The 15,827-nt window shown below is 52.1% G+C and overlaps 1 long non-coding RNA gene across 1 annotated transcript; it reads right to left on the reverse strand.

Annotated features, from left to right (window-relative positions):
• Nucleotides 1-4,553: 4,553 nt before the first annotated feature.
• Nucleotides 4,554-13,772, reverse strand: LOC135981127 (uncharacterized). The gene is made up of 3 exons (XR_010598090.1): nt 13,554-13,772; nt 12,271-12,384; nt 4,554-4,858 (listed from the first exon to the last, which is right to left on the reverse strand). It is a non-coding gene; the product is annotated as an uncharacterized LOC135981127 (long non-coding RNA).
• Nucleotides 13,773-15,827: the final 2,055 nt, after the last annotated feature.

Here is a 15,827-nt window from a genome sequence, read left to right on the forward strand (position 1 = left end):
TGGCTAAAGAGCTGGGTGGAGCTGCTCCGGGGACAAGCTGGCTCGCTCCTGCTCATGGAGGTGAATTCATCTCCCTTCCCAGGAGCACCTGCTCTCCCTTTCATTCCCCACCAGGCTCCTTGTGCCAGGCCAGCGAATGGCCACAGGATGGGAATGAGGCCTGGGCCCCGCCCCAATCTCCTGAGTCTAATGCAGCTGCTCACCTTGTCCCCCATCAGCTGCTGGGTTTCCCCCAGGAGGGAGTAGGTGACAGGGAGAGAGACACACACATTTGTCCTTCTGGTTGCAGGGCTTGTGTCCTTCCAATCCCATTGGTGGCTGCACAGTGGGCAGAGTCCTCGCTGCGTGCCCGGCCCAACAGAATTGCAGGGCGTGGTGTGGAACACAGAAAGAGATAGAGAGACTCATCCTCCAGCCGGGGTCAGTCTGAGAGAAATTGGCTGGGGTCCCAGTCTCACTCTTCTAGCGGGTGCCATTTCCCAGCTGGGTTCCTTACCCCTCTGGTGCAGCAGCAGCTGGTAGAGCCGGTAAACCCCCTCCCTGGCCTGCCGGCTGATGTCCTTGGCTGGGTCACTGACGGACAGAGCCAGCTGTGCCACGTGGTGACCCATCCTGGGGAATTCCGCTGAGTTCTAATGGACGGGAGAGGGAGAGGGGACTCCATCAGCATTTTCCTGTTAGCTCCCAGTCCCCCCCGGGCCAGGACTCTCCTTCCCCTCAGCCCCTCTGCAGGAGATGCTAGAGGATAGGAGCTAGAGCCAGACCCTTAATTTCCTCTGCCCCCAAGGAAGCCTGGAGCACAGGGCTGTGGACAGGGCCCTCCATGAGGACTTGCTTCCCCAGCTGCTCCAGGATGACAGGGAGGCATGAACCTGGAGCACAGTCCCCTTAAAAGCCCAGAGTCACCACTTAACTAGGACAAGAAGAACTTGACTCAAGCCAGGCTCACTCTCTGCTCTGACTCTGCCTCCCCAAGAGGAACACTCCTAACCCACAGCCCCTGCAGCAGCAGATCCTACAGCCTGTCAGAGCCAGATCACCTACGCCTGGAGTCAGGAAGCTGGGGTCAGAGGTCACTTATGGCAAACTCAGGGAGGGTGATGGTGAATCTGAGCAGGGCCGTGCTGCTCTTAACGGCCCTGGCTCTCTCTCGCGGCACCCTGGACACGATCCAGTAGTTAATGTGCTGTGGGGAAAGGAGGCATTGCACTGACTGCCCTGACCAAGGATGCCCACTGGGGGCCCGGCTAGGAGGACAGACTGGAAAATGGATCTAAGAGTGAAGGTAAAATTGCCCCCACCCCTCTCATCGGGCTCACCTCCAAGATGTACTGGAGCCTGTCGGTGTCTGGGGACTCTGCCAGCAGGTTCCCCAGCATGGCGTCCAGGAGGTCTGGCAAGACCCTAGGCAGATCCTGAAAGCAAGGGAGAGCCATGGGTCAGAGTTAGGAAAACTGGGGCTAAACTTGCCACAGGATGGGAAGTGGGGTCTCTGGGAAGCACTGGTGAGACCCCCAAGCACATATCCTGGCCTCTCTTCTTCACATCCCACTGCAGGCAATTAGCAAGGACTCATGGCAGGATGACAGCTGGCTCTTCAATCCATGACTTTAGCATGATCTACCTGCACTTGGGCGGTGTCCTTCTCCATGCCCAGGGTGAAGACGGCGTGCAGGGCAGCTCGGAGGAGGTGGCTCTCCAGCTCTGGCTCCAGGGCAGGTGTCATGCTGCTGGCAAGAGAGAGGAGCCGGTATTAGACTGTGCAGTACGGGGATGGGACTGGCACCAACATGCAGGTGAAACTGCAGGGAAATAGGCACAGGCTGGCAAGAAGGGAAACTGAGGCACCGAGCCAGGGAATGACAAGGCCAAGGTTTCTTACACAGACAGTGGCAGGGCAGGAATAGCCCCTGTTCCCTGCACCCTGCTGCCCCTCCTGTATCTGATCCTGGGTGTGAGCCTCTCCCCAAAGCCGTTGCAATGTTACTGGAGTGAAAAGAACAGCCCAGCCAGGAGAGAGTGAACCTTCCCCGCACCTCTGCCAGAGGAGCCACCCTTGGGCGGTGACCTGGGAGTGGGAGGGGCAGTGACTCCCAGCCCTGGGCCTGAGCAGCACTGGGGTTAGGGGAACCGGGACGGAGGGTCTCGGTACCTGAGGTTGCCCACAGCAATCAGGGAGTTGGCGAGGATGGCGCCGGGTGGAGAGTTATCAGGCAGCTCCTCAATGAACTCCTGTGAGACCCAAAGGAGACAAAGGAGCGTGTGAGATTCAGGCCTCACTGACACTTCCCAGTGAGGAGATTACACAGCCAGGGCCCCACACAGCCAGCAGGATCCCCCCACCTGCCCCCCGCTCCTCCGATTCCTGCCCAATAGTGACCACTCTCCGAATTTCTCCCGTCTCTTCTCCCCAGTCTTCAGCCCCAGCAATCCCTGCCCTCAGCTGCCCCTCCAGCACCAGCCATTCCCCATCCATTGCCCTGGGGAGACCCCTGCCCCTCCCATGTCTCTGTCCTCCCTCTGGGCGCCGTGTCTCGCTCACCACAATCCTCTCCGCCACAGCCGCCTTGCAGCAGTGCGGCTCCAGTGTGTCCTGCCCTCTCTGCTGTGCAGCGAGACGTGGGGTGGATGGCGTGCAGGAACACGAGCTGCTGGGCCTCCTCCTGCACCCACCAGGAGTGGGGTTAGGGGAGAGAGAGCCAGTTAGCCAGGGACCTCCCTGCCCCCAAACAGCAGCTGCAGGACTCAGGCCTGAATGGGGGATAGTGGGGACCCGCCCATTGTCCAAATCACCCACCACTCCACCACAAGCAGGGTCAGGAACTGGGACAGTGCCTGTGGGGGGAGGAGACCCGGCTGGTGTGTGACAGACACCCCCACCTCTGGGGTCCCAGATCATGGAGGAGAAAGGTCCCCATTAGGGCTGGTGGATCATCAGGGACAAGACCCTCTGCAGGGGGTCGGCAGGACAGTCTCGGTTCCAGCACAGCTGGGGAACGTTTGTACCTTTTCTCCGTCTTGGAGCTGCTCTCGGCTGTTATTGAGAGCAGCCTCCTGTGTGGCCACATCCACCCATTCTTCCTCCTCGTCCCCTGAGTCCCTGGCGGTCCCTGCACCAGGGAGAGAAGGGGACAGGGTGACGCCTGCTGCCACTCGGGGGAAGGACAGGGGCACGCTGGGGCAATGTGTCCCCTTCCCACCTCCGGGACCCAGGGCAGATCGGGCCCCACACTCCCCCGTCTCAGTGATGCCTTCAGCCCCCAACTCCTTCAGGAGCCCATAGCGAAGAGACCCCCCCACGCTGTCCTGGACTCCCTGGGAGGTGCCTCCCCCCAACTGGAGCACCGAGGACCAAAGTGGCAGCATCTAGTGTCAGTGGGGTTCATGTGGCTCAGGCCAGACCCCTGGGCTGGGGATCCGCCCCCATAGCACTGATCGAGGGCCTGGGCCCAGGGTGTTTACAGCCCCGCCCTCACCTCTCCCTGAGCCCAGCCTGACTCCTCACCTGGAACAAAGCTGCGGCGCCCATCGGCCTCGCTGCTCCCCGAGTCCCAGGCACTGCTGCTGTCCCATGGGGAGCGGGCCGAGCTGCTGGTGGTGGGACAGGGATCCTCCACCTCCTGCCCTGGGGAGGCTGGAAGGTCCTCACTGACCGGGCCGGGCGATGCCTCCTGCTGGGAATCAGGGCTGGGCTCCTGGGGCTGCTGCTGCCCACACAACATGTCCCAGAGTCACTCTGCCCGGCTCCCCTCCTGCGCTGGGTCCTGCCTGCCCAGCCGCAGCCTGGCCCAGCTCCATTTCGACCTGGCCTCTCCCACCTCGGCGCCTGCGCTGGGAGCGGGTTTTCTCTGCCAGAAGACTGGGCACTTCCACCTCCTGGCCTGGCCGGGAGCTCCTTCCCCGCCAGTGGGGACGGAGGGGCCGCTCTGCTCCCAGGGAAGATGGCAGCTGCTTCCCTCAGGCTCTGGGGCCACCTGCAGAGCCTTCTTCCTGAACATCCTCAGGAGCCTGGCCACCCTGGAACCGAGCGGGGAGTGGGCGTGAGTCTGGGGTCAAGGCAGCCTCTCACTAACCAGCCTGTTTGGTCCCTCCCCATCCCTGCCCCAGCCAGAGCAGCTCCTCCTCCCCTCACAGGGGTGCATGTAATGCAATCTACACGCACTGGCAGGAGTTCATTGCATGATCTGCTCCCAGCGTTCCCCCTCGTCACCTCTGGGGCTGCAATGCCCGGGGAGTCTCCTCCTTTTCCATCACTGGGCTCAGTCACTTTGGACAAGCAGCTCCCTCCTGCCGTCCCAGGCCACACTCCCCCGCAGGCTAGAGAAGGAACAGAACCCAGGAGTCTGGACTTCTCCTGGGAAACCATTCCCCAGGTCAAAGTCCCGAGGCAGAGCAAGGCCAGGACCCCCGCCTTTCCCATTGATTTCCATGCTCAGCAGCTCACAGGGTCTGGCCCAGCTCAGAGACGCTCAGCCTGGGGAACGGTCTCCCACAAGGGAAGCGTTGGGAGCCCCATTGCTGGGACCTTTCCAAACACACTGGAGACGGCTCTGGAGAAGCCCCTCCCCGGTCTGAGAGCGAGGGGCTCCTGGGGGCGGTTTGCAAATCCAATCTCCTTTGGGAGAGATTCTTTCCCCCTCTTTCTGCCTCTCCCCAGACAGACAGGGGACGCCAACGGGGAACCCTAATGCCACTCACTTGCTCTGCTGACGGAGCGATGGATGGAGGATGTTCAGTATCGTCCCTCGCCCTCCTCCTCACTCCCCAAAGCCAAGGCAGGCTGGAGAGGGTGGTGGTGACCTGAGGAGTTACCCTGCCCAGCCAGCAGGCAGGGGGATAGCACTGGGCGATCGACTGGCTGTGAAAACAAGAGTCTATCTTATTGCCAAGGGACAGAGAAACTCAGCCAGCAGCAGGGGGTGCAGAACACTGGCCTAATGCGGGGGTGACAGCACCTCCGGGATCCTGACATCCCGGCACTTTACACACCTTCCTGGAGCCTCCCAACCCCCCTGGTCTGTAGGGGCTGCTACCCCAACCCTACTGATGGGAAACAGGCCTGGGGTGGGGAAGCTACTGGCTCAGGGTCACACCAAGTGTCAGAGCCAGGGATGGGACCCAGCAGTCCTTATTTCCAGGCCCTTTCACTAACCACTGCTGCACACTCCCTCCCATAGCTGGCAATTACAACCAGGCCTTCATGTCCGGTCCCCCTGCTTTGAGAGGGAGTGTGCTCCGCTGGAGTGACTGGAGCAGGGAACTGGGAGTCAGGACTCCTGGGTTCCATTGCTGGTTTCCTATTGACCTGTGGGACTTTGGGTAAGTTGCTCCCCGCTCTAGGCTCTGTCCCCAGCAGTCAAATGGGGATTTCATACTTTCCCACTATTGGAAAGTGCTGGGAGAATCCCCCAGCAAAAGCTGCTCTGACAGTGCTAAGCAGCATCTGACCATTAGAGGTCAGAGCGCACTGCCCAGGAGGAGGAGTGTTTGGTTCTGGGCTGTTGGAGTACGGGCTTTCAACCATCTGTGCACACATATTATACTAATTGCATCTAGACCACATCTCCCTAGTTTGCTTGTGAGAATGTCCTTATTAACACCAAGATGGATCACATCTACTGTTTACCCACCTCCACTAGGCCCGTAACCCTGCCAAAGAAGGAGCTAGGATTAGTTTGGAATGATTTGTTCTTGACAAGTCCATGCTCACTAGTCCTAAGAACCAAATTGTCCTGTAGGTGCTGACAAACTGATTGTTTAATAAGGAGTTCCAGTATCTTTCCAGGTATGTTAATGGATGGGAAGACGTTCTTTTTCAGGGATCTCTGACGAGAACTGGGGCACAGCACTTAGTTTGTTGAGGCCATAAAATGGAGACAGGCACCTCTTCTCTTCTCCCAGCACCCCAGATACCTAAAAGGGTGGGACTCACATCCCTCAATGGGCTTTAAAAAAGACAATGGTTACAATGTGGCCCCAACCATTTCTGGTTTCTGCAGACTAGATGTTTTAGCAAAGTTTAGAATTCCTTGGTGCTCAACACCAGGAAACTCCCCTTTCTCCTTTACAAAGGGCTTTAACGCCCCTTATCTCACCCAGGCTCTCGACTGCCCAAAGTTGGAGAATTGTCCCTGTTCCCATTGCAGAGCACTCCCCACGACACACACACAGAGTCCTCCTGGTGGTGGGAGGGGAACAGAGGAAAGGACAAAAGAAGTAAGAGATGAAGAGAAAGGAGGGAGGGATGGAGGAAAAGGTAAAAGAAAAAGGACAAACCCTAATGTCCCCAGTGATTCTAAGGGACAAAATCCCAGGTGGGGAATAAAATTCGGCCACCTTAAGCTAGTGTTTTCCATGCCTAGAATTCAGCTGGTGCCAGATGCATCAGACTGAACAGGTTCCAAACCTCTCGGAGGCTCTTACCTTCTAATCAGGGACGTCTGTTTTCTAGTAAAATCAGGAAAAAGAAAGGAGAAAACTCAAAAGAGGTTCCTCCTGGCGCTCATGTACGTGACCCCTAATACTCTCTCAGTCCTCAAAGAGAGACCTCGAGAAGGAGACTTGCTGAAGGAAAGCTACAGGGAACTCTGAGGTTTCCCTGGCCCTGCGCCCCTGTCCTGCCTGGCTGATGTCAGCATCTCTCTGTGAGGTCACCACCTCCCCAGCACCTTTGACCAATAGGCTGAGGTCCTGCAAAACGCCTTTGTGATGTCACTCCCACACACACCCCTCCCCTGCAGTGTTAATGTCCTGCCGCAGGCCAGACACTTTGGAGGTTTGAGCTACTCTCTGTGGATCACCTCACTCAATGAGTGTTCATTCTAGGAAGCAAGCCGGCTAGACAGTAAAACATCAGATGCTGCTCCCAATACTACACTCGGTTTCTCAGAAATGAGTAGACTTTATGGCCAGAAGAGACAGTTAGAGCACCTAATCTGACCCCCTGCATATCACAGGCCTCCTGTCTACCACAATAGCTACTTTTGGGGTAAACACATTCCAGAAAGGCATCTAGTCTTTATTAAATGACATCAAGAGACGGAGAATCCACCACTTTCCTTGGTAGCTTCTTCCTGTGGTCAGTCATCCTCGCTGTTGAATATTTGTGCCTTATTTGTCATAGGAATTTGTCTCTTTTCACCTTCCAGCCATTCCCAAACCTCAGCCAGCATTTGTAGCTGACAAATCTCAGGAATTGTCACAGATTGCGGTGTTACTAGAGGAGGTTTTGGAATTAACTGATAAGTCACTGGGACCAGATGGCATTCACCCAAGAGTTCTGAAAGAACTCAGATGTGAAATTGCGGAACTACTAATTATGGTTTGTAACCTGTCCTTTAAATCAGCTTCTGTATCCATGACTGGAAGATAGCTAATGTAACGCCAATATTTAAAAAGGGCACTATTGGTGATCCCGGCAATTACAGACCAGTAAGTCTAATGTCAATACCGGGCAAATTAGTTGAAACAATTGTAAAGAATAAAATTGTCAGACACATAGAAGATAAATTGTTGGGCAAAAGTCAACATAGTTTAGGTAAAGGGAAATCATGTCTTACTAATCTATTAGAAAGCAACAGAGGGTCCTGTGGCACCTTTGAGACTAACAGAAGTACTGGGAGCATAAGCTTTCGTGGGTAAGAACCTCACTTCTTCAGATGCAAGTAATGGAAATCTCCAGAGGCAGGTATATATCAGTGTGGAGATAACGAGGTTAGTTCAACAACTGCTAGCAGAGTACCTCACCCTCCCTGATTGAACTAACCTCATTATCTCCACACTGATATATACCTGCCTCTGGAGATTTCCATTACTTGCATCTGAAGAAGTGAGGTTCTTACCCACGAAAGCTTATGCTCCCAGTACTTCTGTTAGTCTCAAAGGTGCCACAGGACCCTCTGTTGCTTTTTACAGATTCAGACAAACACGGCTACCCCTCTAATCTATTAGAGTTCTTTGAAGGGGTCAACAAACATGTGGACAAGGGGGATCCAGTGGACATAGTGTACTTAGATTTCCAAAAAGCCTTTGACAAGGTCCCTCACCAAAGGGTCTTATGTAAATTAAGTTGTCATGGGATAAGAGGGAAGATCCTTTCATGGATTGAGAACTGGTTAAAAGATAGGGAACAAAGGGTAGGAATAAATGGTAAATTTTCAGAATGGAGAGGGGTAACTAGTGGTGTTCCCCAAGGGTCAGTCCTAGGACCAATGCTATTCAACTTATTCATAAATGATCTGGAGAAAGGGGTAAAAAGTGAGGTGGCAAAGTTTGCAGATGATACTAAAGTGCTCAAGATAGTTAAGACCAAAGCAGACTGTGAAGAACTTCAAAAAGATCTCCCAAAACTAAGTGATTGGGCAACAAAATGGCAAATGAAATTTAATGTGGACAACGTAAAGTAATGCACATTGGGAAAAATAACCCCAACTATACATACAATATGATGGGGGCTAATTTAGCTACAACGAATCAGGAAAAAGATCTTGGAGTCATCGTGGATAGTTCTCTGAAGACTTCCACGCAGTGTGCAGCGGCAGTCAAAAAAGCAAACAGGATGTTAGGAATCATTAAAAAGGGGATAGAGAATAAGACGGAGAATATCTTATTGCCCTTATATAAATCCATGGTACACCAACATCTTGAATACTGTGTACAGATGTGGTCTCCTCATCTCAAAACAAATATACTGGCATTAGAAAAGGTTCAGAGAAGGGCAATTAAAATGATTAGAGGTTTGGAAGGGGTCCCATATGAGGAGAGATTAAAGAGGCTAGGACTTTTCAGCTTGGAAAAGAGGAGACTATGGGGGGATATGATAGAGGTATATGAAATCATGAGTGATGTGAAGAAAGTGAATAAGGAAAAGTTATTTACTTGTTCCCATAATATAAGAACTCCACTAGTAACCTCCCTCCAGCCTGACAGTTCACCTTTCAGTACGACCCGTTGTAGTCTCCCCTTTAACCAATTCCTTATCCACCTTTCAATTTTCATATTGATCCTCATCTTTTCCAATTTAGCTAATAATTCCCCATGTGGAACCATATCAAATGCCTTACTGAAATCGAGGTAAATTAGATCCACTGCGTTTCCTTTGTCTAAAAAATCTGTGACCTCCTCAAAGAAGGAGATCAGGTTGGTTTGGCACGCTCTACCTTTTGTAAAGCCATGTTGTATTTTGTCCCAATTACCATTGACCTCAATGTCCTTAACTACTTTCTCCTTCAAAACATTTTCTGAGACCTTGCATACTACAGATGTCAAACTAACAGGCCTGTAGTTACCCGGATCACTTTTTTCCCCTTTCTTAAAGCTAGGAACTATGTTAGCAATTCTCCAGTCATACGGAACAACCCCTGAGTTTACTGATTCATTAACATTTTTTGCTAATGGGCTTGCAATTTCATATGCCAGTTCCTTTAATATTCTTGGATGAAGATTATCTGGGACCCCCGATTTAGTCCCATTAAACTGTTCGAGTTTGGCTTCTACCTCGGATGTGGTAACAGACAGCTTGGTAACAATCGAGATGGTGGGGAAATTTCACTGAAACTGTTTCTGTCCGAAAATCCCATTCAAACTAAACCAGTTTGTTTCTTGAAATCATATCAAGTGGCATGAAAATTCTTTGCAAAAATATTTTGTTGCAAAACAAAAGCATCTTCGGTGTCACAAAAAGAACAGGAGTACGTGTTTGTCTCGTCGCACACAAAGAGGAGACACTTAGATCTCAAAAATTAGATAAGATGTTTCAGTCTGAGCTAAGTAGTTGCTGCTCTTAACAATTGCAACATAATAAAATACAAATAAAATAGACTATTTCAGCCATTCTATTATGTCCTAATCTGATCTGAGTAAACGTGATAGGACACCTCATCTTATGCACTACTCCTAGTGACACTCTCCAATAGATCCCCATCCTCCACCTGTCGGGAGGTAGGTAGGAGCGGATTGTTATCCCTACTTGAAAGAGGGAGAAGCTAAGGCTGAGAAAGGAGAATTGACTTGTCTTAGGTCACACAGCCAGTCCGTGGCAGAGTTGGGAATAGGACCCAAGAGCCCTGATTTTCAAACTAACCATCGGATCTTGAATTTCAGACATTGAATGACCTGAATAAAGTGTTCTCAAGTGAGTTCCAGACCAGCAAGAGTTCATAGTAATTATTCAGCAAGTGTTTTAGGAGAACTGGAATGGTAGAGAAAATAATGAACTGCAGAGAAGCAGCAAAATTTGTCGAACATATGACTGGTTATGACTATTTACTTGGTCTTAAAAGAAAACAACAGGGACCTGAGTCTCCTCCCTGTCAATAACCCCCTGCTCAGCCAATCAGGGTAGCGACCGAGGGGCGGGAGGATGAGGGTTCTCACCAGAGAGCCCAAAGGATGGCCCAGGTAACTGCTGGGGATCACTGTCTGAGCACTATTTCAACGCCACATTTTTCGGTGGACCTCCCACAATGGGAGTTGTAGAGCACCCCCACGACACACACACACCCCTCCTGGTGGTGGGAGGGGAACGGGGAAAGGACAAAAGAAGTAAGAGATGAAGAGAAAGGAGGGAGGGATGGAGGAAAAGGTAAAACAAAAAGGACAAACCCTAATGTCCCCAGTGATTCTAAGGGACAAAATCCCAGGTGGGGAATAAAATTTGGCCACCTTAAGCTAGTGTTTTCCATCCCTAAAATTCAGCTGGTGCCAGATTCATCAGACTGAACAGGTTCCAAACCTCTCGGAGGCTCTTACCTTCTAAACAGGGACGTCAGTTTTCTAGTGAAATCAGGAAAAAGAAAGGAGAAAACTCAAAAGAGGTTCCTCCTGGTGCTCACATACATGAACCCAAATACTCTCTCAGACCTCAAAGAGAGACCTTGAGAAGGAGACTTGCTGAAGCAAAGCCACAGGGGTCTCTGAGGTTTCCCTGGCCCTGCGCCCCTGTCCTGCCTGGCTGATGTCAGCATCCCTCTGTGACGTCACCACCTCCCCTGCACCTTTGGCCAATAGGCTGAGGTCCTGCAAAACGCCTTTGTGATGTCACTGCCACACCCACCCCTCCCCTGCAGTGTTAATGTCCTGCCGCAGGCCAGACCCTTTGGAGGTTTGAGCTACTCCCTGTGGATCACCCCGCTCAATGAGTGTTCATTCTAGGAAGCAAGCCGGCTAGACAGTAAAACATCAGAGGCTGCTCCCAATGCTACACTCGGTTTCTCAGAAATGAGTAGACTTTATGGCCGGAAGAGACAGTTAGAGCGTCTAATCTGACCCCTTGCATATCACAGGCCTCCTGTCTACCACAATAGCTACTTTTGGGGCAAACACATTCCGGAAAGGCATCTAGTCTTTATTAATGACATCAAGAGATGGAGAATCCACCACTTTCCTTGGTAGCTTTTTCCTGTGGTCAATCATCCTCGCTGTTGAATATTTGTGCCTTATTTGTCATAGGAATTTGTCTCTTTTCACCTTCCAGCCATTGGGTCTTGTTCTGCCTTTCTCTGCTAGACTAGAGAGCCCTTTAATACCCAGTATTTTCTCTCCATTAAGGCACTTCAACACTTCAATGAAGTCCCCTTCAATCTTCTTTTGATAAGCTAAGCAGGTTAAGCTCTTTCAATAGCTCACTAGAAGGCATTTTTCTCCAGCCCTCAGAACATTTGGTGGCTCTTTGCTGCCCCAGCTCCAGTTTCCAGGACCATCTTTTTCAAAGGAGGACACCAAGGCTGGAGGCAGTATTCCAATAGCAGTCTCACTGCTGCTGTGTCACCTCCCTATCCTACTCACGGCTCTGCTCCTACGTCTAATGATGGCTTTAGCCCTGTTCACCAAGCATCACACTGGGAGCTCATGTTGAGTGGCTTCTCCACTCTGGCCCCTAAATCCTTTTCAGAGTCACTGCTTTCCTGGATCCACGTCCCCATTCTGGAGGTGTGGCCGGCGTGCCTTGTTGCCACGTATAGGACCTTGCATTGGGCTCTGCTCAAACTAGTTTTCTTTGAATGAGTCCAGCTGGCCGAATGAGCCAGATCGCTCTGTATCACTGCCCTCTCGCCATCAGGAATTACCACTCTGCCTGTATTTTGTCACCCCCCAATCTTATCCGCAGTGATTCTATGTTTTCTCCCAATTCATTGATGACAATTATTTTAAAAAATTAGTCCTTGAGAGCTTCTTCAGACCCTTAGTACCCAGGACCTGCTCCCCACATCACAGTGAGAAATGCTGTCCAGCCCTGCTGGTACATAGGGGATAAGCACAGAACAAATGTACCTTTAGGAGCTGTGTTATCCATAGGCTCTGAACAACATGTGGGGGTCAGCAGATTACAAACGCACGACAGACCTGTAGTGTAGACAGGTCCCAACTGTGTCTCGGTTTCCCACCCTGTAAAATGGGGAGAACAAACAAAACCTTGATTAGCTCCATTTGATAGCTGGGGAAACCAAGGCACCCAGCGGTGCAGAGACTCGCTCATGGTCCCAAAGCCAGGAATAGAAAACAGCAGATCTGATAGCCAGGCCTGGGACCTAACCCTGGTTTTCCTGGCCTTGCTGCTCTAAGTTTAGTCACAGCCGCCATGTCTTTTCCCCCGTGTCCCTTAACCCCACGTCACTGCAGAAGAGAGATTTTCTGGTAGCCAGCTGGCTCTCCTGCATGTGGATGTCATTCCAAAAGACGTGCTCTGGCTCAGTCCCATGCTATGGTTGGCTGAAGGAACCACTTGGTCACATTCTAGCCCTGAGTTATACAGGAGGGGCGACTAGATGCACATAATGGTCCTTTCTGACCTGAACCTCTATCAATCGCTACATTTTCTGCTGCTAGGAAGAGAACTCTGGACCTATTTTCTCTCATTCACTTTCAGTCGGAATAATTTCAATCCAGGCCAAAGGATTTCCTCTTCCTTTGTGTCTTCAGCACCTTTGCGAGCAACCAGTTACTGTTACCCACAGGTTTCCAGTTTCAACCTGTCCCTAGGTGAGATGGCCAGGAAAGGGGTTGGAGCTCAACTGCACCTAGCCCAGGTGATGCAGCTCCCTAGGGCGAAGGGTAGTAGTGTGGGGGTCACGTGACAAGACGCAGCCTGTGACTAGGACCCAGGCCTGCTGAGAGATAGAAGGGCAGGCTGTGCTCAGCCAGGAGAGAGACCCCAAGGGGAGCAGGCATGGGAGGGGCTTGGAGCGTCCTTTAAAGGTCAGGGACAAGCTGGGAAGGGGCTAGGCTGAGCACTAAGGACAAGGCCCTAGGAGGGAAAGACAGGGCAGTTTAGGAGATGGGGCAGATAGTCCAGTTGGTTTCGGCTCCCAGGACCAGACACCCAGAGGTGAAGGTGGTTGTCGGGGCTTCTGTCCTTCTTCCCCAGTGTAGATTTGATAGTGGAGAAGACTGATGCCGTAAGGGGGAAGTGAGTTACCCCAAGATCACCCAGTGAGTTTATATCACGAATGCATACTCGGAAGGATCCAATAGAAACATGGATTTTCCAAACTCTTCTTTCTAGGAGTCCCCAGGGCTAAGGTAAAACCCCTGCGGCCCCTCCCCATTCTGCTCACCTCCAAGATGTGCTGGAGTTTGTCTGTGCTGGGGGGTGCTGTCAGCAGGATCGAGAGCTCGTCATCCATGTTCTCTGGGCAGGCCTTGCTCAGAGCCTGCCAGCGGAGGGAGACCAGGGGTCAGGAGCCTGCATTAGCACCGGTGTGCCATTGACCAAGAGCTGGCTGAGGTAAGCGCTGCCTGGCCGGAGCTCGCACCCAGAAACCCTGCCCCAGGTCGGAACCCCCTCCCACACCCAAATTCCCTCCCAGACCTCACACCCGGCACCCCAACGCCCTGCCCCAGGTCGGAACCCCCTCCTGTACCCTAATCCCTCCCAGACCCCACACCCCCACCCCAATCCCCTACCCCAGCCCTGAGCCCCCTCCCGAACCCAAACTCCCTCCCAGAGTCCGCACCCCAACCCTCTGTCCCAGCCCGGATCCCCCTCTGGCACTCCAACCCCCTAATCTCCAGCCCAATCCCAGAGCCCGCATCCCCACCGGAGCCCTCACCCCTCCCTGCACTCCAACCCCCAGCTCCAGCCCAGTGAAAGTGAGTGAGGGTGTGAGAGCGAATGACTGAGAGAGGTGGGCTGGGCTGGAGTGAGTGGGGGTGGGGCCGTAGAGAAGGGCATGAAAGGGGTTGGATCAAGGGCGTTTGGTTTTGTGCAAATAGAAAGTTGGCAACCCTACTTAAGGACCTTTGAAAAGCAGCCTCCTTAGCACCGCTCCTGATACCAGGGGCCAAGGCGCCCCCGGACTTGAGAACCACAATAGGCCAGAGCAAAACGCTGCGTTAGAAATTGGAGCTCAGGCTGCCAAGCGAACGATAGCTGACAGACAGGAGATGTGGGAATTAAGGTTGTGCCTTCAGCCAGCAACTGGTGTTCATCCGTTTGCACCACACACACACCTGTAGGCAGGGCCACTATTTCCTTGTCTGTCTGCCTGTTTAGCATCTCTCGGTCCTTACTGTGCCCATCACCGTGGTGTCTGAGTGGCAAACCAAGGGTTTGACGAGTGCATATGAAACTGCCTGACTGGAAGGACGTGGTTTGGTGTGGATTAGTGACTGCTGGGGCGATTGGTGGCAGAAGGCTCTGAGGCCTGGCTCATTCCAATGGCTTCTACAGCTGAGAGCAGCCCATTCTCCTGCCTGGGTCTGACGCAAACCAGGAAGTACAGGACCACGGTTAATAAGAACAGCTCAAAAGGTCATTTTCGCTGACCCAGCCCTGCACAGATTTCCAGCTTAGGTTTGCATTTTCAGCAAAAGTTCTTCTTGATTATTTTCTCCCAACCCCCTTCTGCCTCCATAATAGCCAGCCACCCTGTCAGTCGCATCCTGGGGTGCTCCAGGGACAGCGTGTGTGCGTGTATGTGTACATATGGAGATTCAGACCCTGGATCTGTGTCTGGAGCCAAACAGGAGTGTCTGGCTCAGCAAGACAGGGCGCTGGAGATCTGAGCTGGCAGGGAAAACAGAAGCAGGGGTAGTCTTTGCACATCGGGTGGCAGCTCCCAAGGGGGTTTCTGTGATCCAACCCGTCACAGTGGCGTAGTCGGCAGACACAGATCCAGGGTCTGAATCACTTGTCCCAAAGCTGCAAGTTTACCCGAAAACAGCTCACAGTAGAGTGCTTGTCTTTAGCACTCAGATGCCCAACTCCCAGTGGGATCTAAACCCATATAAATCCGTTTTACCCTGCATAAAGTTTATACAGGGCAAACTCATAAATTGTTCGCCTTCTATAACACTGATAGAGAGATATGCACAGTTGTTTGCTCCCCCAGGTATTAATACATACTCTGAGTGAATTACTAAATAGAAAGTGATTTTATTAAATACAGACAGTAGGATTTAAGTGGTTCAAAGTAGTAACAGACAGAACAAAGTAAGTCACCAAGCAAAATAAAATAAAATGCGCAAATCTATGCCTAATCAAACTAAATACAGATAATCTCACCCTCAGAGATGTTTCAGTAAGTTTTTCTCAGACTGGACACCTTCCAGGCCTGGGCACAATTCTTTCCCCTGGTACAGCTCTTGTTGCAGCTCAGGTGGTAGCTAGGGGATTCTTCATGATGGCTTCTCCCTCTCTCTGTTCTCTTCCCCCCTTTATATATCTTTTGCATAAGGTGGGAACTCTTTGTCTCTCTGGGTTTCCACCCCCCCTCACTGGAAAAGCACCAGGTTAAAGATGGATTCCAGTTCAGGTGACATGATCACATGTCACTGCAAGACTTCATTACTCACTTGCCAGCACACACATATACAGGAAGACTCACAGG

The sequence above is a fragment of the Chrysemys picta genome, chromosome 2, assembly GCF_011386835.1.
Source record: "Chrysemys picta bellii isolate R12L10 chromosome 2, ASM1138683v2, whole genome shotgun sequence".
NCBI lineage: Eukaryota > Metazoa > Chordata > Testudines > Emydidae > Chrysemys > Chrysemys picta.